The following is a 24,635-nucleotide window of genomic DNA, read 5'->3' on the forward strand; positions in this document are numbered from 1 at the left end:
CATACTACTACAGTAATTGTATCCCTATTTATGGCTGGTGTAATTAAGACCCATGTACGTAGAGAAAAACCCTAATCCGAAACCCTAGCTATAAAGACCCCTTCATTTTACAAGAAGAGGGACGACCAACAAATCACATAGCAAAAACTCTACTAAAATCTCTCTAGCTTCATCTTCTTCAAGAGAACCCGAGAGAAACACTGTGAGTGTGTGAAGTTCTTGTGCACCAGCCATCTTACTGTAACCTTTTCCAAGTATAATAACATCGACTCGTGGACTAGGGCTTGTTAACGCCTGAACCACGTAAAAACACTGTTTGTTTAGTTACATTTCAGCATTTCTACAGTTCTTATCTTTTTATTATTCTGTTTGTATTCGTTTCCGAAAAACTCGGTAAACAATATCAATGTAAGTCTGAGTGCATCCAAAAACAAGTCTTTCGTGACAACATTATTATATATAAATATATTATATATTGAATAATTGTTGTTTATATATTAATGTAAGTCTTAGTGTGTCCGAACAAGTCTTTTTTGTGACAGATTCATGGTTGAATGAAGGCATCCTAAGCAAAAATTTCTCATACTCTGCCATGTTCACTAGGTTAGCTTGATTTAAACATGTACGTTATTTTATTCTTACTCAAAAATTTAAATAAAACTAACACTAGCTGATGAAAAATAACATGAATCTAACAACTACATTTGCTGTATAACTTCTAACTTTAGACTCCATTTTAGTCCTCCATTCTTCAAAAGAAGAAGCAAGTCTTGTAATACATTTTCTGCTATGTATTCCCATGAACTTCTGGTAAAGCTCTCAGTCACTTTGCTATAACTTTCTGTGAAGCAAAATAATTATCAAACAATCAAAATCAGAAAATCAACCTGTTGGAGTAATCCTTATATAATTGGCAAATGACGTGTGTTGTTAAGAGATCATTAAACAACTTTTCTCTTCTGTTACGTTTTTTGCCTTGTAAGTTATAACAGATTTTTAGTCAGTTAAAACAGAACTGATTTTTCTTTCAACACGTGAAAGAACTGGAGCTGCAGCTATATATATCCAGGGGTTTCATTAGTTGAAGTAGAGAAGAAATTCAGAGGTTTTGAGAGGCTTAGAAAAGAGAGAAAGAGAGAACAAGGGTTAATTTTCTTTGTACATTGTTGAGTGTGTGACAGTTTACTGTAGTGTAAACTAAGTGCTCATTTTTGAGTTGTACAGTGTGTTCAAGAACCTTTGGAGAGGAAGAAGGGTTGCTTTGTATTGTAACATTGATTCATTATAGTGGAGAAGTACTCAGACTGGATGTAGGCCTTATTTTAAGGCTGAACCAGTATAAATCTCTCTGTGTGATTCCTTTTCTTCCCCCTTTCTTATTGTTGTTCTCTAAGTGTTTGTGTTTTAGTACACTTTTCTGTGTATATTTGTTCTTGGTTTGTTTTGCAGGTGAATCTTGGAGCCTTGGGGTCGTGGATTGCTTTACCACTACACAACCAAAAACATACAGACAATGGGATTCCTATCAGCATCTTATTTTTTATTATATAAATATATATATATATATTTATTAATTACCATATTCTGTAGGCTTTGAAAGAACTATAATGCATCATAAAAGAGTTAACATAGAATATATACTAGTAAATCTGAAGTTAATCCCTTCAACATTTCTAAAAAGAAAACACGTATTCAATCTAAAAGCAAAAGTTTTCAACTTAAATTAGGGAGGAGATTTGGTAATGTGGCTGTTTGTCATGTGTAGTAGCCATAAGCCAATCAGTAACCATTAGATTAGTGAAGAAAAAAAAACTATTAAAGGAGATAGAGATAACAATTAGTGTATACATGCAACTAGAGCACCAACTGCCATACAAAATGTCCCAACTTGAAGGAGAAAGTCCACTTTGCTAAACTCCACTTCTGCATAAAACAAAACCAAACCAAAATTTAGTTTGTTGCAGTAATTATGTAAAAGAAAACTACAATATTGCTAGATGTCAGGATTAGAATTACCCTCAGCAATCTGCTGTTCTACCGCAAAACATATGTTATGCTCTAACTTCTCTCATGATGCAAAACAGATTTCTATTTTCATATGTTATGCTCTAACTTAACAAATGAGTAAGAACAGAGATATTGCTACACAAATAGGCAACGAAACAGTAACAAGGCACAATTGGGACTCAAATTATAGTTATTCAATAAAAAATGAAGAAGAACAAATGAAACATACATCTTGATGAGTTATAAATTATAGAGTTGTAGGCTCAACAAGAAGAGCAGCCTTTACTTTGTATAAAGTGGCCCACACAGAATCTAGTACGCAATTGATCAACTGCACAAACTTAAGACAACCAAATAAGATGATGACAAACAATCAATACCACATGTCAAGTTGTAGAAATCACAATACCACATCACTTGTATGATAGGTTGCTCAAAATATAACAGGGGATAACATACCACATCACTAACTTATAAGTATCACCCTATAAATAATAATATAACACATTAAAATATTGAGCATAATTAAGAATAAAGAGAAAAGATGATGAAAAAACACTTGAAAAATCTTTGGTTAGAAGGCAAACTTGAGGAAAAAAATGAAACAAAGCAAGCAAATATATTTTTGAAGCCATGAAAAAGAAAATGTAGAAATCACAAACCCTTTAAAGCCTCACATGCATCACCAGGATAAAGGACATTTGATTTTGATGAAATCAATTTAAATCGCACTCAACAAAATAATAGGCTAATATATTCTCTGTGATTATGGTACCTAAAAAACATAGAACATACAAAATTTGAAGCTTATAACATTGTCTATGTTAGCCTAGTTGACATTAAACAAAACTAAATTGGAGAGCTTCTTATAATATAAGAGAAAAACTTAAAAAACTCGAGAACTTCTTGTTAATCACAATAGCTACTAATCTATATATTAGAGTCTTGGACCTTATTATAAAACTCAGAATACATCCACTCAATAAAGTGGCTTGCAACATCATTGCAGTCCTCAAATCCACAAATTTGCAAACACTCCAAATTATATATGACCACTCTTAAAAATAACTGACCATTGAATGAACCAATTTATCAAACACTTTGCACACAATTATAACAATGTATAGTAACAAACAAAATTGCATAAACCATGCTCAAATCCAATCAAAATTATATGTATATGTATATATTTATATATACATATATATATAACATCAATCTCAAAAAATATATATATTTATATAGCACTTGATGGCATAGCCTTATTCTCTGAAAGCAAACTACCGTGGCTTATCACATGAATTCCACTAGTACCAATAACCCAAATCTGCAAAAATATATTAATATGTCCATAGTTAGAATCTGTTTTTTTTTTTTTTAATTTCTAACAATAAAAAAGATATATAATCTCTATTTAACATACAAAAAATACAAAGACAATGACAAAGTTATACAAAAAAAAAAAACCAATTACCTGTTATTGGCCCGAGAGAGAGAGATATGTGACCGAGAGAGAAAGAGAGATGTGGGGAAGACAAACATGTTTGCCCAAAATATGAAACCATCAATTTTTACTAAAAAAATAAATCAGAAAAAAATTGTAGATTTACCTATGCCGAGAGGTTGTGAGCTTGAGAGAGAGAGAGAGCCTGTGAGCTGCTTAAGAGAGACCTGGAAAAAAAAATCACCATTGTAAACAAAAGAAAAAAAAGTACATTTATATATATACATGTGCACGCGTCGATCCAAGCTTATGAGGAGGAGTTTGAGAAGTGAGAGAGAGAGAGGGGGTTGCGGAGAGTTTGAGGAATTTCAGGTGAAATGAAGAAGACGAAGTTGAGGAGTCTGATATAGTTGACTCTGTATCGACAACACGTATGTTCGGTAGAAGGTAGTGTTGTCGGTACAAGAACTAACACACCAAAAAACATCCAACAATGTTATCGGTACAACCTCACATTTTTGTAGCTTAAGTTATTAAACCGTAGTTAAATAACAACTCATATATATATATACAAGTCTTATTAAAATATTTAATAGTATAATAGTATAAACATATTTTCCTAACAAAATATTTTTAACTCAACAAAATATGATGACTAGAGTTTAGAGTTTGGATGATAATTTTTTATATCAATAAATGATGGCAGTTGAAAATTGAATAATATTTTAAATTTAGAGAATTATGCTGATAGAATAGAGAGATATAAAAAAAAAAGTAAAACTCTTATATGTTATTTCAATAAGGGAATCACCCCTATTTATACAAATACATAAGATTTAAGGAAATTGAGTAGCTACTCTTAATATAATAAAAAATTAATACTAATATAATATTTTGAATAACATAATAATTCTTCGTTATTATAAACATCCATATATATATTTAATATTTATGACAGAACCTAATTTTTAATTTAGAATCACAAATCTCCCAGGAAAAAATTACAAATATAATCTATTTTTAAATATAACTATGAAACTTTCAAAAAAAAAAAAAGAAGGAAAAAGGAAAAAAAACTTGACACCTATGAAGATGAACAAACCCATTAGCAGTAGCAAAACCAGCAAATGGTGACAGGGGGCAAGTCTTCCATCAAATTCTACAATTTTTCATGTCCTCATCCGTTCTCCATGTCCATCATCCATAATCGTCTTCCTATCATCCATGTCTTTGCCTAATTGTGTCTCTTCACATCAATCTTGGTGTAGGTCAGTAAACTGTGCAGATCAATACCCTCATTGGACTAGTGCATTGAACCCTAATCTACAGCAAACCCAATAGTAAAAGATGGGTCTGTGGCTAAAGAGAGCTCGTCGATAGATGGAGGTTAGAAACGGTGACACGTTCATCTTCCCAGTTTTTTTTTTATTTATTTAAAATTTGTTTTACTTAAGTTTGATATTAATGCTTTAATTTTAGACTTTAAGGCTGATTACAGAGTTTAGGTTTTTTTTTTTTTTTTAAATATGTTTTTATGAACCAAATAAATTTTAAATCAAGTTAGATTTGTTTTATATATTTATTTAAATAAAAATTAATTTTTATTATTTTATAAATTAGATTTTAATTAATTTTTAAATTTTATATTAATTGAACCAATTAGATTTTTCCACATAGATGTGCTATGTCAGTGTTCAACAATTCTTTAACGGTAAGGGAGTACGGTCGTAACAAAACATAAATGCAAATGACTTTTGCTGTCAAAATATTTTTTTTTAAGTGTAAAATTTTAATATTGTAGTGTACATCTATATTAGTATGGTATGTGATGTTAGCCATATATAGTGTAAGTGTATTGTTTTTAGGGATTTTTTTTTTATATAATTATATAAATTTGTAAAATAATTGATCTAAAAATAGTTACAAATATACATAGGCAGAATGAAAATAATTACAAAACTAACCATATCCCAAATAAAAATAATTCATTCCCATAATACATCCTACAAATTGTGGAGGTGAATCCCCCATTGGTGGGCATCAACCACCTTAGCGCGCAAAACAAAGTATAAATTTTAAAAGTTTGAAATTTCCATTAATTTTTGGATATTTTAGTTATCTTTTGGTTACCTTCTTAGATTATTCAAGATACTTATTGGTTAATTATTTTATATAAAAAAAATACTTAATTTTTAGGTTATACTATGGTACCTTATTATTATAGTGCTATTTGGTAGCTTATTATTGTTGTTACTATTTGGTAAAATATTTTGTAGTTACATATTTAATACTATGATTTTTAAATTACATTTTGGTTACCTTATAAGCTATTTTAGATACCTATCAAACTTATCTTTTAAAAAGTGGTTTGTTGAAGATACAATCTAGTAATTTTTAAATGAAAAATAACAACTTACTTTTCGATAACTCATTCGTTTGGTTGCTTTAATTTGTATTTACTTTTGAATTTTAGTTAATTTTTTATTAACCTAATAGAAAGGTGACTAAAAAGTTACTATAAATGCATAACAATTCCAACACAAAATCAAACATTTCAAATCATCTTCTCACACAATGGCAAGGAATCTAGTCTTGCTACACACCAAAATGGCCCCTCAAAGAGAAAGTCGCATTGCTATCATGCTTGAGTCCAAACAGCCATCGACGGCGCCAAAAGCTGCTTCTAAAGTGGTGGATATACCTACAAACTCGTTGGAGAACGATGATGAAGTAGGCATAATGGGTGATCAAATTTTGTTCATCTCGAAAAAGCTCGTTCCAATGGTACCTCCCTCTACCATTGGGGTGGTTGGAGATCGTCAGAAACTAGAGTCAACCCCACAGTGGTGTGATAATTAACTAATGCATGTGGTGAGCTCCAACATCGTCTGCCACCAAAACTTCGGCCTTAAGATCGTTAGCAGATGGGCTTCCATAAGCTAGTGTGTGTGGTGTGAGAGAGAGACGACAAAAAAGTTGGATCTTAATTATTTAATCAAAATTGGGTAAATACTCATTTGGTACAATGTGTTTTTATTGAAATACAGACTTGGTATCCTATATTTTCAATAATGCTCATCTGATACCTTGTAATTTGAAATCGTACATATTTGGTACCCTAGACTCAAATTTGCTCAATATGACTAAACTGACATCAATTATATGAGTTTTAAATTTAAATTTAAATTTAATTGCCTAATTTCATATAATTGATAGCAGTTTAGTCATATTCATCAAATTTGAGTCCAGGGTACCAAATACGTATGATTTCAAAATACATGGTATCAAAATAGCATTATTAAAAACATAGGGTACCAAGTCTTAATTTCGATAAAACAAAGGATACCAAATGGTTATTTATCCATCAAAATTATAGGATTTTTAATCTCATATACATGTAGACTTTAAAAAATAAGTCATATTTTTACTTAATAATTGTATTTAATTATTTTATATTATTTTTTAAAGATATGGATGCAATTATATTTTTAAGAATTAATTTTTTAAAAATATTTAATAACCTATTTATTTTATGATTTATTTATATATATTTATTTGCTTTCTAAAAAGTTGTTTTTTTCCCTTCTTCTAGTTTTTATTTTGTTTCTACATTTTAACTATTATTTTTTATATGTCTTTTTTTATTTTTTTTGTGTTTTTGGTTAATTATTATCATTTTTATAACTTAATCATGCTTTGAAGCCTATTCATTAACTCAAACGTTAAATCTAGTTTAGTTACTGGTTTCTAAGGTTACTATTGTAGTTTGCTCTAGTTTAAAAACGAGTTGCTGATATTTCTAAATTTCATTAGTTTTAGCTTTACTTCATACTTTTTGGGTTTGCTCAGTACACGGTTACTGATCGTTTCATTTCCTAAGTGGTTATTGTCATGTATCTAATTTTTTCTTTTTTAGTTTAGTAACTAGTTAATGATATATTATTGAAAATATTAGTAACGAGTTACTATTATGTTAATGATTTAGTATTTAGTTGCTACTATGTTTTTAGTTTTTACAATTTATAGTGGTTACGAGTTACTAGTTGAAATAAGTTACTAGATTATTAATGCGTTACTGTATTATTACTGAAAAAATTAGTAACCAAACTGTCTTAATAATGAAAATATTAGCAATCAATCACTATTTCATCTCTAGTTAATTAATAACCCTCATTTTTGTTGTTGTAGACTAGTAACAAGTTACCTCTTTGAAGTTGAGAAAAATGGTAACTTGTTACCATGATATGATTTCCATATTTTGATCTACAAGAGCTATGGTTAATAACATTCTAATTTTTGTTTTTAAATTTTTATTGCAAATTAGTAACTAGTTACCCTTTGAAAAGAATAGTGGAAGCTGGTTATTGTGAAAAGATTTCTAGATTTTAAAAAAATAATTCAAAATTCAACCTAGAAGATTGGAAGCTGTGATTCTTTTACTAAAATTGCAGATTGATTAATTATATTATTGGGAGATAGAAAATCAATCAAAATTGTGAAAAACTAAACTTAGCATTTTTTTGGTTTGAGTTACCAGAAAAAGGAGAGGATGATGAGATTAAATTGGCTTCAGTTGAAGAATGGACGGAGATGATGACAAGATGGTAGTTATCCTTTCTTAATTTTTTGTTGAATTTTAATTGTTTAAATGGGAATATAGGATTTTGAGAAATAAATCTATTTAAAAGGTGGATGTTTAAAAAAATCCCATAATTTTTTATGAAAAATTCCCCTAACTTAGAGGACTCCTAATAGATGATGTAAAATAGATATACCTTCAAAATGTAGAGAAAATAGATCCAAAAAGCACTCCAATAGATGTTCTATTTTTTTTTAACTTCTATATTTAGAGATTACTATTTATCATTCACTTTTTTTTTTTAATAATACACTCTCCTTTCTTTTCATTATTTCATATTTGAAATGAATAAAAAAATATTATATTAAAATAATATGAAGAAAAAATAGAGAAGTTAATGTAGAGTGTAATATAAAAATTAGATCTACAATAAGAAAAAATAAAATTTTTGTGATGTATTTTAAGAATAAAGTAAAAAAGTCAGAGCTGGCATCACCTTAGGGTTGGTGAGGCCATGTCTTAGATACCCAATTATTTAAGGCCTCAATTTTTTCTATATATATATATATTAATTTTTCTAAAAAAATTTGTTAGTTAAAAAATAAGATATTTTTTTAATATTGGTGTGGAGAATGTGTATATTTAATGAGAAAAATTAGAGAATGATTATTTTAAAAAAATTGTTAATTTTTTCATTTCTAATGTAGTAATTGTATATTTTCTTACAAAATAAATAATACTCCAATGTTATTTTTTTGTTAATATAAATTAATAATAATTATGTCATGTTAACACTTTAAAATTATATTATTATGAAATTTATAAAGTCAATTTTAATATATTATTAATATATTCTTGAAATATTTGTATATATACATATTTCTATTATACCTTACATTATATTTTTTTTTATCACTTTTATTTTTTTAAGAATCAAATTCTCTTACATTTAATCATTCTTCACGCATTTGGATATTCATGTAAAAAAATTTATTCAATTTTGATTTGTATTTTACTATTTTAAAAAAAAAATTCCTTTAAATAAAGTTCCATTTTATTTTTTCGCCTTAGGCCCCCAAAAATCTTGGGCCGCCCCTAACTGGGAGTAATTGGTAACTAGATGCATATCATAAATTAAATATCATTTTTTTATTTAATTATTTTATTGTTATACCAAAAGGATTATAGTATTATAACTAGTTCAATACTAGTTGTATGCTAGTTCTATTTATATAAATATGTTGTTATATCAACTTTTGGATCTAATGATGTGGCATATGAAGTTGACAAAATGTGTTGAATAGAACATTCAAGGGGATTAGATCACTAATTTTCTGCGGGGTCACTAATAGACAACTCACCATTCTCGGGTCGCCAATGCCCACAATTGGCGAGGTCCAGTAACGCCCAAGATCAAGGTTCGCTAAACTTCACCAACTTGGCATTTGCAGATAACATGTACCAGACACATTACCTAAATTAGTTGGTACAATGTCAAAGACATTCCTACACCTTTAGGGATTTAGCTGATTCAACTATATCAAGAAATGTATTGTCCCATCAGGTTCACCTATCATTTTCTATTATAAATGCTAGAACCCGAAAACATACAAAGTTGGACCCAATTTGTATTCAAGAGCATTCACATTTTGTAATCAACCCTCATCTACTTCAATAAACTCATTTGTCTTAAGTACATTTGATCTTGGTGGTAAAGGAAATATAATTAATACAACTATCAAGTAGACGTAGGTTATTAGTGGCCGAACAAATATAATCCCTGTCTCATTTATTATTACATTTATTGCACTTTGACATTCACTCTTGGTTCATGCACAAAAGTTCTCCTACTTCATTGAAATATTAGTTGACTAAAAACGAAGTCAACATATACATATATGTCTAGGCTTTCCATTATACACTCCATTGTATGCTCGAGCCAACGTTGCTTGGCTATCACAATGTATCGATATGGTAGATACATAAATCTCTTAACCATTCGGCCTCTTTACCAGTGGCAACTAGAACTATGAACTCTGCTTCCATAGTAGAGTGAGATATACAGGTTTGTTTCTTGGAACCCCAAGAAATTGCACCCCCAGCAAGTGTAAATACCCAACTAGTGGTGGACAAATTAGAGGTGGACATGGGTTGAATTTTCAGGTTTCGAGTGCAGTGGGTTCGGGTTTTGCGGGTTTTTCGGGTTTCGAGTGGGAAAATAGGGTATCGAACCCACTCCGAAGTTTTCAATTTTTTGGGTAATTTCGGGTTTCGGGTGGGATTTGTCCAAAAATGGGCTTTGGGCCGAAAATGGGCCTTGGTAAAAAAATTTCAAAAATGCCATTTTTTGACACCTTTTAATTTTTTTTTTACTTCACACATGTTTTTTTTTAACTTTGTTGTTAGTTTGGTAATGTTGATTTTTTACAAATCGGGCCTTGGTAAATATTTTTTTTAATTTGGTTCGGGTTCGGGTTACACCCGAACCCATGTGTCCTTAGTTCCAAAACTCGAACCTGACCCGAACAATGTCTGGTTCAGACTGGATTTCACCCGAATTCGACATGTTTTGCAAAAAATTGGGTTTACGGGTATCAGGTCGGGCGGGTTTGCAGGTTTTTCGGGTCAAATGTTCACCCCCAGGACAAATTATCCCCAAGATTGGATATCCAACTTGCATTTGTATACCCTTTTAAGAATGAAGGAAATTTGGAGTAGTGAAGGCTTAGACCCTTGGTTTTCTTAAGATAACCTAGGACTCTCCCAATTTCCTTCCAATGATACATACTAGGATTACTTGTAAACCTACTAAGTTTACTTACCGCAAATGCTATATCAGGTCTAGTACACTTGGCAACATACATAAGACTCCCTATAGCACTTGCATACTCCAATTGAGCCATCGCTCTTCCCTCATTCTTCTCTAGCTTTACACTATGGTTGAATGGAGTATTAACTTCTTTAACCTTACGATGGTTAAATTTGTTCAAAACTTTCTCAATATAATGGACTTGTCCCAAAGTAAAACCCCCACTATTTTTATTCACTTTGATACCTAGTATGGTATCAAATTCTCCAAGATCTTTCATCTTGAAGATTGATGATAAAAACCTCTTTGTTTCCACTACCCCTTTCATGCTATCACTTAAGATTAGCATGTCATCCACATATAGACAAACAATGATCACATGTCCCTTAAAATTTTTTGAATACAAACACTTGTCTCCTGTTACACCTAAATTTTGAGGATGAATAAATGAGCCTCGAAAAGCATTAGCTAAAAAAAAAAAACAAGCAGTGACTGAACACTTGTACAAATTTTCATGATTCCTGACTTGTTCTTGTTGGCGATCGAGCACAAGTTTAAAAGGTTCAAGCTTAAGCTTCAAGCTCGAAAGAAAGAATCTTCTCTGACGCAAATGGATGGTGTTCAAGCCTTAGTTGCAAGCTCGAAGATATTGGTCTCCAAAGATTGAGTTTGACGAAACCACCAACTGAGGAGGGGCTGACCGAAATAACAAGCTTGAATGTATGTCAATCTCGAAAGCACGTTAACCTGGCAGTCGAGGTCAGCAACACGTTTTCCATACAACAGCTGTTAGGAGATCCCTATTCTCTAGGGATTTGTTGTTATCTAATAATTAAATCCCAATTATCATGAGATATTATGTATTTAATGTATTTAATTACATTTATTTCAGATTAGAATAATCAATTGTAACTTCCCTGAATCAGGGAAAGAGATTCTTCCAACCAGGCCTATAAATAGCCTGGTATTTTTCAATTTTAGACACACACAATATTGTACGGGGAATACTCTGTTGAATTGCTCTGAGAAAGTTTTGGGAGAGTATTACGAATCAATAATATTGACTCGTGGACTAGGTAGATTTTAACGGCTGAACCACATAAAAATCCTACTGTTATTGTCTTATTTTCTGAATTTTTGTTTAGTGCTCTTTAGATTTAAGTTGACAAAAAACGACGTCAACATCTCCATTGTTATGTCTAAATCCATTTGATAGAATGGCTTGATCAAATTTTTCATGCAATTTCTTTGGAGCTTTTTTTAATCCATATAAGTATTATATAAGTCTACACACTTTATGTTCATTATTTTGTAGGACAAACCCTTCGGGTTGTTCTGTGTAGACCTTGTTGGGGACTAGGCTATAGATAACCTTTGGTTTGTGGTGCAACTCAAGAAAAAAGATACAAGTAAATCAACATTTGAGAATAGTTAAACACAAATTAAATAACACACAATGGGATATGAGTTTAGAGTGGACCTTCTTTGAAGAACAAACCCTAGGAACATAAAATAACAAGCTATGATTTTATGTGAAACACAAAAGTTGCAAGGCTTGGCACAAATGAAGATTTGTTGTCCAAAAATCTTTATTCCTAGCCTTCTCTATGAAAATGCTTGAAGCTACAACAATGGAATTAGATTGGGATACACAAGCCTTGATCCTTCATACAAGCCAAGCTTTCTTGATGAAGATCTTGGAGAAAACTAGTAATCTTGGAGCTAGAGAGAGAGAGAGTTATTCTTGTAGAGAGAGAGAAATGTGAGTGATCAATTCACCAATTAACTCATATGAACCCCTTAAATAGTATAAGACCCTCATTAGACTCAACAAATGAGATTAGAGCATTTAAATTTAAGTTTTGGAGCTATTTTACGTAACTGTACAGATTTTCTGTAACAGCCCAAGCAACGCATCGCCTGGTCCATTTAGTCAAGGGTTTCAAAGCTTCGGGCGGCGCGTCGCCTCCTAGTGGGCGACGCATTGCCGACGCCACTCTTTTGGCACTCCAAGACTTGTTTCAAAAGACCTCCAAATTCTCTCAAACTTCTTGGGTACTCTTATATACTCAAAATAAATATTTTGGACTCAAAAAGTTGATTTATAAATGCCTATACCAAAAGTCAACTTTCACTTGTTGACTTTTGTGAAATCATTATTGTTTTAGCACCTCTTCGTGCCTAAACAATTTCACCATGTATTTAACCAATCTCAACATTCTCCCACTTGGTTAAATGCATCCTCACTTCTCTAGCCAACGATATAAGTGCATAAAGTAAAACACTACAAAGTTTCAATCGAAATACTAAGGTATTATTAAAAGATTGAACCCAACATTCCTAGTGATAAAAACTGATAATGTCTGATTAGTGCTCAAAAATGCAAATTAATTAGTTTTAAAGTGTAAAATAAATTAAGTTTTAATTAATATTTTCATGAATTTATTGTAATATATTTTATAATTGAAAATATTAATTTTAATTTAATTTATGTTTAATTTTCAGGAAATAAATTGCATTTGGATACTAATAAAAATGGAGAATAGAAAGTGACATTTTTCTTAAGAGAAAATAGCCCAATCTGAAGAAGCCCAGGCCCGTTGGCCCAAGCTCAACCTTTTTCCTCTCCTAGCGCCACTTGGCGTGCTCAAGGCTCGCCACGCGTCCGCCTGCCAGCCACCTGGCGGCTTCTCCACGCGCCACCTGTCCGAATGCTCCAGCAGAATCTTCACGCATGCAGCCTTCCCAGCTCCTCCTTTCCATATGCATATATATATATATGCATATTTCCTTCCATGTTAACGTGGCCATTTGAAAGCCCAAATGCCCAAATCCATTTGAAAGCCCAAATGCCCAAATGCATATCAAAGCCCAACACATCATGAAGCTCCTTCAGCAAGCTCCCAGGCCCAATTGAAGCAGCCTAATTCCTCAGCCAAGGCTGCCTACGTGGCACTCTCTCATTGGTTGAAAATGGGTCAAACCCTCTTGTGTCACCAGCCATATTTTGTGGGTATTGGGTTTTGTAAATTGCTATTTTGAGCTTTATAGATCATGTTTTTGTGGTATTTTAGAAAAAGAGCATTTTGACTATACACAAAAATAGCTAGGGTAATATTAATAATAAGATTTGATTTTTCAAAATCATATTTTATTATTAATATTTCAGATTTATTTTGTAAACCCCTATTTTGTTGTTTAATTTCTTTTTAGTCCTTTTTCCCATCTATAAATAGGGACACTTTCTTCACATTTGGTATGTAATTTTTAGAGTAGTGAAACTATAGCAAAATTTCCACTCACTTTCTTCTCATATTTTCTTCTTAGAATTTTGTGAGAATCATGAGCATAATGGCCTAATCTTCCTAGGAAGGTTAGGGATGATTCCATATGCAAGTGATGTTATTTTGCTACTTTGATTTACTATGTTCTTAATGTAATATATTTGAGTTATTTATGTTCTTTCATCTCTATCTTTATTTTGTTATCTTTATTTACTTATGCTAATAGTATATAGGATTAGTCATGCTCTTTCTATGTGCTTCTAATTAGTAAAAGTAATATTGATACATAATTTTATGTCTAATCTTCTATTGCATTATTGCCCTTGGGTATTTTGTCATTTTTAGATTTTTCATAAGATTAACTTTGCGCTTTCAAAGTAAAGAACTTTATAACTCAAATGGACTTTTGTTAGAAAAGAATATGGACTTTAATGTTAGATTTTCCAAGTAAATGTTGGGATGTGAACTATTTACTTGTGTATTTTTGTAAATCAAGTAACTAAGTAACTAAGCAAGCATATGGATGATTCTTGAAACCTTTCCATTTCTCAAACTCTTAATTACATCTTACATTTATCTCACTTTATCATTTCATCAAAAAAAAAATACAATACCAAAATCTCAAACCTCTTTCCATTTACAATTTTATTTATTTCTTGTTACTAACTTTTTGTGTTATTTTCTACTAATCTTTTGATTTTAGGTTACCTCCTTGTGGATCGACCACCCGATTATACTACAACCACCGCTTAGTGGTTGTCACATTTTGGGCGTTAAACAAATTTTGGCGCCGTTGCCGGGGAGGTAATTTTCAAAATTTTAGTGAAATTTTTACAAAAATATTAGTAACTTTATTTGTGTTTTTGTTAGAATAAATATTGTGTTAGTATAGTTTTTATTATTTACTAATTTTTAATTAATTATTATTATAACAAAAATAAAAAGAACAAAAAAACAATCATAAAAAAAAAATTTCCTTTATTTATATATATATATCTTTTCTTTTCTTTTCTTTTTTTCTATCCTTTTTTTTTCGGTAAAAATATATATATATATATTTATATTCATATATATTTATACATATCTATATAAAAAAAAAAAAAGCAACAACGGAAAAAACAGAAAAAAAAAAATATATATATATTCTTATTTTTATTTCTTTGTTTCCTTTTCCATTTTTCTTCTTTTTTCCATATATACTTATATAATTTTTTTTTTCTTACTCAATTTTTCTTTTTTAATTTCTATTCTATTTTTTTTGTTTAATACATATTTGAAAAAAAAATAGATTAAACTTGCTATTTTCTCTTCACTTTAATTTTATTTTCTTTATTTTATTGTGTTTTGTGTTTTTTTTTTTTATTATTTTGTTACTTAGTTTAGGTTTCTCTTCTCCTTTGCCTTAGTTTTCCTTAGAATTTAGGTTTTTTTTTAAAAAAAAAAAACATAAAATTGCATAAAATTGTTCATAAAATTTCAATCATAAAACTCCAATCATAAAACTCTTAGTATTAGGAACAATTGTGTAATATTACAAATGGTAGAAACCGATATTGTTATGTCTAGAAAGATTGGTTGTTAAATAAGGTTTGTGATAGCGTTACCCTCCACACTTACCTGGGAACCTCGGGGAGTTCTGTCTAGGCAAGTGTGGGCCTAAAGCGGTACCTTGGCAACCTTCCCAATCGGCCTGGGAACATTTCGAGCATCTATCTTTGCACTATTACATTGTTGAACTTATTACTATAAGAAAACTAAGCTTGTTTTGTCAAAATAAGCAATTTCACTTTGCTTAAAGGTTGTTTGGTCGAAAAGGTTGGCTTGTGATCCACCATACTTACTTAGTAACCTCGGGGAGTTCTAGTAAGGCGTTGGAGATCACCTGAAAACCTCCAATTCTACCTGGGAACAAGTTTAACAAAAAAAAAAAAATCAAAAAGAAAAATAAATAAAAAAAAAGAGACATAAAATAAATCTAATTCTGATTTCCGAGAGTGGATGAATCATCACGAAACTTCCAGTGACACTTCTTCCAATTCATCTGCCACTCCTACCGGAACTCCTTCCACCAATCCAGCTTCTCCACAAAATTTCCCTGATAATAACCCATTTGCAATGGCTCGCAATGATGAAATCCAGCCAAGAACTCTCAATGACTACCTCCATCCTACTCGCACTTCCACGCCTTCATGCATTATCTTCCCTCCTAATATGCCCGCATTAGACTTTAAACCTGGCATGATTCAACTCCTGCCTACATTTCATGGAATGGAAAACGAAAGCCCATACGTGCATATCAGAGAATTCGAGGAGGTGGTAGCCACGTTCTATAACCGAGCCGACAATGCCGATGCTGTGCGACTGAAGTTCTTCCCTTTCTCCTTGAAGGACAAAGCCAAAAGCTGGTTGTACTCTTTGAGACCTAGGTCGATTGGAACATGGGAGGAGATGACCAAATCTTTCTTTCTGAAACACTTCCCCAACCATAAGACCAACAGTCTAAAACGACAGATTTCCACATTCTCCCAAAAAGACAATGAAACGTTCTATCAAGTCTGGGAAAGATTCAAAGATCTGTTAAATCAGTGCCCGCACCATGGCTATGAGAACTGTCGCTTGGTCAGTTACTTCTATGAAGGCCTCATGAGTCGTGAGCGCCAGTTTGTAGAGATGCTATGCAATGGTGAATTCCTCGAAAAAGAGCCAGACGATGCTCTTGAATATCTCGAAGAAACTGCAAAAAAGTCTCACACCTGGACTGGTCCAAGTGCTACTGACAGCACCAACCGACACAAACCATCTGGGATCTATCAACTTCGAGAAGAGGATAGTATTAAGGCCCAAATCGAAGCTTTGAAAAAGCAGTTTGAGGTCTTAATGACAAAAAATGGGCAAAAGTCGCACATGATCGCTCAAGCGGAACCGCAAGAACCTTGCTTTGTTTGTGGAGGGACGGAGCACTTAGCTAAGGACTGCTTAGCTTTGAATGAAATGAGGGGGGTTTATGAGGAGCAATGCAATGCCTTAGGGGCATATAACAAGTCATTCTCCCATACGTACAACCCTGGTTGGAGAAACCACCCAAATTTCAGTTGGAGAGATTCCAACCAAGCTCAATCGTCTGGAGGCCAATGGAGAAATGAGCAACAAGTTCAACCATCAAAGGCGTATTCTGCACCTCATTACAATGCTCATCCACAACGAAATTCTCTCGAGAATACTCTTCATGCATTCATGGAGGAACAATCCAAATTGAATCGCCAAATGATGGAAGAAATCAAGGACATGAAATGTCAATTCTCAAAATTGACTGAATCCTTGGCTATTCCGGAAAAAGGCAAACTTCCTTCCCAACCGAAATTCAATGTTCAAGGCCAACACATGGCCCAATCTTCAAATTCAAATGATCAAAACGTCAAGGAAGTGAATGCCATCACAATGAGAAGCGGTAAAACTTTGCCAGACCCACCCATTAAATCCAACTCTCCCAGTATTCCAAAAGTCATTCCTGAAAATCCACCACTCAATGCCACTCCAAAGGTACCATTTCCCCAGGCTTTGAAACCTGCTGGGAAACTTCCTGATAACCGAGCTGAACTCCTTGAACACTTGACACAAGTGAAGATTAATCTTCCTTTGCTTCACATCATTAAACAAGTGCCCGCTTATGCCAAAATCATCAAGGATCTTTGTACTGCAAAAAGGAAGCACCACGTCAAGAAGACTGCTTTCTTGACCGAGCAAGTGAGTGCGGTGATTGAACAAAAGACATCGCCAAAATACAAAGATCCCGGTTGTCCCACCATTTCTTGCCAAATTGGGACCCATGAAGTCAGCCAAGCTTTACTTGATCTTGGCGCGAGTGTCAATCTCATGCCTTACTCTGTATACTCGCAACTCAGTCTTGGAGAAATGAAGCCAACATCTGTTGTACTACAGCTTGCTGATTGTTCCACCAAAAAGCCTAGGGGTATCGTTGAGGATGTATTGGTTCAAATTGAAAAATTCTATTACCCCGTGGATTTTCTTATTCTTGATACCCAATCCGTGGTGAACATGGAGTCTAAAATTCCTATTATCCTCGGAAGACCATTACTTGCTACTGCAAATGCTTTGATCAATTGTCGGAATGGTCTAATGAAGATATCGTTTGGAAACATGACTCTAGAAGTCAATATCTTCCACATCGGGAAACAACCCCGAGAAGATGATGAATGCTATCAAACATTCATGATTGACTCTTTAATTCCCGAGGAGGTTCAATTGCGCAACAACTTTGATAATCTTGATGAACTCCTCCTTCTGTCCGACAACGAAAGTCCAAACTCTATTGAGTCTACTCTTGCAATATCAGATCGCATAGACTCACGCCATAGAAGGACTCAGTTTTGGCAACCTCGCTTTGAAGAGCTACCTCGCGAGAGGGCACAGCCGAAAACTTCAGCCGAAGAGGTTCCAACTGTTCAATTGAACCAACTTCCCGAGGGTTTGAAACATGCCTTCTTGGGAGACGGTGAAACCTTTCCGGTTATCATCTCATCCAACCTTCAAAATTCTCAAGAATTGCAGTTACTCGAGCTACTGCGAGCGCATAAATCCGCGATAGGTTGGACGCTTGCTGATATCAAAGGTATTAGCCCTTTAATTTGCTCCCATCGAATCAATCTAGAGGACGAAGCCATCCCTCGAAGAGACCCTCAGCGGCGACTGAACCCCACGATGAAGGAAGTTGTAAAAAATGAAGTTTTGAAATTGCTAGACGCTGGTATTATTTACCCGGTAGCCGATAGCAAATGGGTCAGTCCAACTCAAGTTGTGCCCAAGAAATCTGGTGTCACCGTTATCCAAAACGAAAAAGGGGTCCTTGTCCCCACAAGAACGGTGACGGGGTGGCGCATGTGCATTGATTATAGAAAATTGAATGCCGCCTCCCGCAAAGATCATTTTCCACTCCCATTCATTGATCAAATTCTTGAACGTGTAGCTGGTCATCCTTTCTATTGCTTTCTTGATGGCTATTCTGGCTATTATCAAATTGAGATTGCATTGGAGGATCAAGATAAGACCACTTTCACTTGTCCCTTTGGCACATTTGCTTTCCGGCGTATGCCATTTGGCTTGTGTAATGCACCAGCTACTTTCCAAAGATGCATGATGAGCATCTTTAGTGACATGATTGAAAAATCAATGGAAGTATTCATGGATGACCTAACCATTTTTGGAAACCCTTCGAGACATGTCTTCTTCATCTTGAAGCTGTTTTAAAACGATGCATCGAGAAGGGACTTGTCCTCAATTGGGAGAAATGCCACTTCATGGTATCTTCTTGCATAGTCTTAGGTCACATTGTTTCTGAAAAAGGAATTGAGGTTGATCAATCCAAAATCGACCTTATCTCCAACCTGCCAACTCCTAAGACTGTCAAAGACGTTAGGCCATTTCTTGGTCATGCTGGGTTCTATAGAAGATTCATACACAATTTTTCAATGATTGCTCGTCCGCTGAGCAACCTCCTAGCCAAAGATGTCACCTTTGAGTGGACACCTAAGTGTGAGGAATCATTCCGAGCACTTGTCAATTCGCTCACTTCCGCTCCCATCATTCAGTCACCCGATTGGAGTCTTCCTTTTGAGATCATGTGTGACGCCAGAAACTTTGCTGTGGGAGCTGTGCTAGGACAACGAAGGGAAGGGAAACCCTTTGTTGTCTATAATGCAAGCCGAACTCTCAATGGTGCTCAAATGAACTATTCCACTACTGAAAAGAGTTGCTTGCCGTTGTCTTTGCCCTTGACAAATTCCGATCTTATTTGATTGGATCGCCTATTACGATCTTTACAGATCATTCCGCCCTTAAGTATCTCCTTTCCAAAAAGGATGCTAAGGCGCGATTAATACGGTGGATCCTTCTCCTGCAAGAATTTGACATAACGATCAAAGACAAGAAAGGTGTTGAAAATGTCATCGCGGACCATTTGTCCCGACTTGAATTCAGCGATCCCGCTGACGGTCCACCTATTCATGATGATTTCCCCGATGAACAATTGCTTTCTGTTGCTAAGTTGCCGTGGTACGCTCACATTGTAAACTACTTAGTAACAGGTGAACTCCCATCTGAATGGAGTTCACAAGACAAACGCAAATTTCTGGTCGAGGTGCGCAATTTCTTTTGGGATGATCCCTACTTATTCAAGTATTGCCCCGACCAAATCATGCGAAGATGCATCCATGATGATGAGGTGTCTAGTGTGCTGAATTTTTGCCACAATGATGCTTGTGGTGGTCACTTCTCTGTGAAGAAAACCGCTGCAAAAATCTTACAATGTGGCCTTTATTGGCCCACCTTGTTCAAAGACACCAATGATTTTTGTCGTTCTTGTGTAAGGTGCCAAAAGTTAGGATCCTTATCCCGTCGGCACATGATGCCCTTGAACCCAATTCTTGTCATCGAAATATTTGATTGTTGGGGGATAGACTTTATGGGACCGTTTCCACCTTCTTTTGGCTACCTTTACATTCTTCTCGCTGTGGATTATGTTTCCAAATGGGTCGAGGCTGTACCATGTCGAACCAATGATAACGCTACAGTTGTCAAATTCTTGAAAGAAAATGTGTTATCAAGGTTCGGTACCCCTCGCGCTATCATCAGTGATCAAGGCACTCATTTTTGCAACCGATCCTTTGAGGCTCTTATGCGCAAGTACGGTGTACTTCATAAAGTTGCAAATGCCTATCATCCACAAACCAATGGTCAAGCTGAGTTAGCCAATAGGGAGATAAAACACATTCTGGAAAAGACGGTAAATCCCGACCGCAAAGATTGGTCTACACGACTTCTAGACGCTCTTTGGGCATACCGCACTGCTTTCAAGTCCCCTCTTGGGATGTCTCCCTATCGGCTTGTCTTTGGAAAAGCCTGTCATTTACCTGTCGAGCTCGAGCATAAAGCATACTGGGCTATCAAAGCCCTAAACTTTGATCTAAATGCCGCAGGTATCAATCGCAAACTCCAGTTGTCCGAAATTGAGGAGTTGAGAAATGATGCATATGACAATTCCAGGATTTATAAGGAAAAATTGAAAATCGCTCACGACAAAAAAATCCTGCGAAAACACTTTGAGCCAAATCAAAAAGTGCATCTGTACGACTCTCGCTTGCACTTGCATCCCGGTAAACTGCGATCGCGATGGACTGGTCCATTTGTAGTGAAGCAAGTATTTCCCAACGGTTCGGTGGAGGTCGAGGACCCAACCGATGGGAGAATTTTTCGCGTCAATGGCCAAAGGCTGAAGCATTACATTGAGAGTGTGAGTCATGTTGAAGAGGTCCTTCTTAAGGACCCAATCTACACACTCTGACGTTCTGAATGGTTTGTTGTTGTTCTTTTTATTTTTATTTTTCATTATCTTTATTTTTCTGTCTTTCTTTTATTTTTGTATGCTTTTCGTTTTTGTATTTTGTTTTGGGGTTTTGTTACCAGGCTATTTTCGCTCTCACCTTATGGACATGGTCATCATCCAGGTGTTCTCTTTCCTTATTTTTTCATTGCTTATTCATTTTGACATTGAGGACACTGTCTGATCTTTGGTTGGGGTGGTGAGCATGCATTGGCTTTCATTTGGAAAATCTTATTGTTATGTCATTAGCATTCATTTGGAAAACATTATTGTCTTGTTGAATTTTTAAGTCAAATTTTCTCAAAATTATCCAAGCATGAGTATAATTTGTTGGTTTGAGTCAGTTCTTACCATGTTTAGCTATTAAGAAGTGATTTTCAGAGTTCTTTTGTGCACTTTCCAAACATATGATAAATAAATTGGTTGTTAACACAAATAGTTGAGAAAAATTTCAAGTTTAAAGTTTTTCATTTCTTGGTGAGTTGTGAGAGTTGAGAAAACAACTTTTTGAACTTTTATTGATCATTTGAGTTGGTAAAGTCACATCTTTGGAATTTAAAACATGACATTTACTAGAGGGATGTTTTTCATTTAAGAAAAGTCTTTGTAATAAATTTGTGTTCTATTTATTGTATTTGTAATTTCCTTTGTATTTTTGTGTTGTCTCTTGTCAAAAAAAAAAACAAAAAAGAAGAAAAAGAAAAAAAATGATAAATAAATGAAAAAAAAAGGAAAAAAAAAAGAACAAGAGCAACACTTCCTTCTATTATTTTGTAGTTGTTAAAAAAAAAAAAAAAAACATATATACATTTCTATTACTATTATTTTGTGTAATTGTATTAAAAAAAATATATTATTATCATTATAGTTCATTTTCTTATTTATCATGTCTAATTAGTTGTCATTTTGAGTTTTCTCATGTAAATCCCAAAGGTTGTTTGTCATTCGAATTCCAATAAGTTGATTTGCCTATCTTGTGATCAATATCTGTTCAAATTGCTTGTCCTAAAAAGCTTATCTTTTCTCATTTGAGCGTAAACTGTTACATTTCCAACTCCAAGAGTGTAATCCTTCCCATACAATACTTTCGATGCCCGTGAGGAATTTGGAGTTGAGATCTTTATACTTTTGAGATTTTTCGATACTATTTGTGTTATGACTTGTGATAAAAAGAATATGGTTTGGTGCACACACACACAACTCTGAAATCGCAACTATAGTAGCTTAGATAGTAATTTCTGACTTCTTGCTGATACTTTGAAAATGCTTAGATGATTTTGCTTGGTTTGACTTGATTATTCAACTTGATAATTTTCTTTTTCGCTTGAATTGCTAGGGACTAGCAATAAGCTAGTTGGGGGTTGTGATTAGTGCTCAAAAATGCAAATTAATTAGTTTTAAAGTGTAAAATAAATTAAGTTTTAATTAATATTTTCATGAATTTATTGTAATATATTTTATAATTGAAAATATTAATTTTAATTTAATTTATGTTTAATTTTCAGGAAATAAATTGCATTTGGACACTAATAAAAATGGAGAAAGTGACATTTTTCTTAAGAGAAAATAGCCCAATCTGAAGAAGCCCAGGCCTGTTGGCCCAAGCTCAACCTTTTTCCTCTCCTAGCGCCACTTGGCGCGCTCAAGGCTCGCCACGCGTCCGCCTGCCAGCCACCTGGCGGCTTCTCCACGCGCCACCTGTCCGAATGCTCCAGCAGAATCTTCACGCATGCAGCCTTCCCAGCTCCTCCTTTCCATATGCATTGACCCATCCATATGCATATATATATATATATGCATATTTCCTTCCATGTTAACGTGGCCATTTGAAAGCCCAAATGCCCAAATCCATTTGAAAGCCCAAATGCCCAAATGCATATCAAAGCCCAACACATCATGAAGCTCCTTCAGCAAGCTCCCAGGCCCAATTGAAGCAGCCTAATTCCTCAGCCAAGGCTGCCTACGTGGCACTCTCTCATTGGTTGAAAATGGGTCAAAACCCTCTTGTGTCACCAGCCATATTTTGTAGGTATTGGGTTTTGTAAATTGCTATTTTGAGCTTTATAGATCATGTTTTTGTGGTATTTTAGAAAAAGAGCATTTTGACTATACACAAAAATAGCTAGGGTAATATTAATAATAAGATTTGATTTTTCAAAATCATATTTTATTATTAATATTTCAGATTTATTTTGTAAACCCCTATTTTGTTGTTTAATTTCTTTTTAGTCCTTTTTCCCATCTATAAATAGGGACACTTTCTTCACATTTGGTATGTAATTTTTAGAGTAGTGAAACTATAGCAAAATTTCCACTCACTTTCTTCTCATATTTTCTTCTTAGAATTTTGTGAGAATTATGAGCATAATGGACTAATCTTCCTAGGAAGGTTAGGGATGATTCCATATGCAAGTGATGTTATTTTGCTACTTTGATTTACTATGTTCTTAATGTAATATATTTGAGTTATTTATGTTCTTTCATCTCTATCTTTATTTTGTTATCTTTATTTACTTATGCTAATAGTATATAGGATTAGTCATGCTCTTTCTATGTGCTTCTAATTAGTAAAAGTAATATTGATACATAATTTTATGTCTAATCTTCTATTGCATTATTGCCCTTGGGGTATTTTGTCATTTTTAGATTTTTCATAAGATTAACTTTGTGCTTTCAAAGTAAAGAACTTTATAACTCAAATGGACTTTTGTTAGAAAAGAATATGGACTTTAATGTTAGATTTTCCAAGTAAATGTTGGGATGTGAACTATTTACTTGTGTATTTTTGTAAATCAAGTAACTAAGTAACTAAGCAAGCATATGGATGATTCTTGAAACCTTTCCATTTCTCAAACTCTTAATTACATCTTACATTTATCTCACTTTATCATTTCATCAAAAAAAAAAAAATACAATACCAAAATCTCAAACCTCTTTCCATTTACAATTTTATTTATTTCTTGTTACTAACTTTTTGTGTTATTTTCTACTAATCTTTTGATTTTAGGTTACCTCCTTGTGGATCGACCGCCCGATTATACTACAACCACCGCTTAGTGGTTGTCACATTTTGGGCGTTAAACAATGCCTCACACACCTCTATCTGATTACTTATG

At 33.6% G+C, this 24,635-nt stretch overlaps 1 long non-coding RNA gene and 1 other non-coding gene across 4 annotated transcripts; both read right to left on the minus strand.

Moving 5' to 3' along the window:
- Positions 1–1,612: 1,612 nt before the first annotated feature.
- LOC133804439 (uncharacterized) lies at positions 1,613–3,993 on the minus strand. 3 transcript variants are annotated; one of them, XR_009878476.1, is made up of 4 exons: positions 3,618–3,993; positions 3,292–3,334; positions 2,237–2,347; positions 1,613–1,923 (listed from the first exon to the last, which is right to left on the minus strand). It is a non-coding gene; the product is annotated as an uncharacterized LOC133804439 (long non-coding RNA). The 3 variants fall into 3 exon arrangements; XR_009878475.1 differs by having other exon boundaries at positions 2,237–2,338; positions 3,618–3,992; XR_009878474.1 differs by lacking the exons at positions 3,292–3,334; positions 3,618–3,993 and having other exon boundaries at positions 2,237–3,285.
- A 12,626-nt stretch (positions 3,994–16,619) lies between these two features.
- Positions 16,620–16,726, minus strand: LOC133807832 (small nucleolar RNA R71). The gene has a single exon (XR_009879722.1). It is a non-coding gene; the product is annotated as a small nucleolar RNA R71 (small nucleolar RNA).
- Between the last annotated feature and the right edge of the window lie 7,909 nt (positions 16,727–24,635).

Source organism: Humulus lupulus, chromosome X, assembly GCF_963169125.1.
Source record: "Humulus lupulus chromosome X, drHumLupu1.1, whole genome shotgun sequence".
In the NCBI taxonomy this organism is placed as follows: domain Eukaryota; kingdom Viridiplantae; phylum Streptophyta; class Magnoliopsida; order Rosales; family Cannabaceae; genus Humulus; species Humulus lupulus.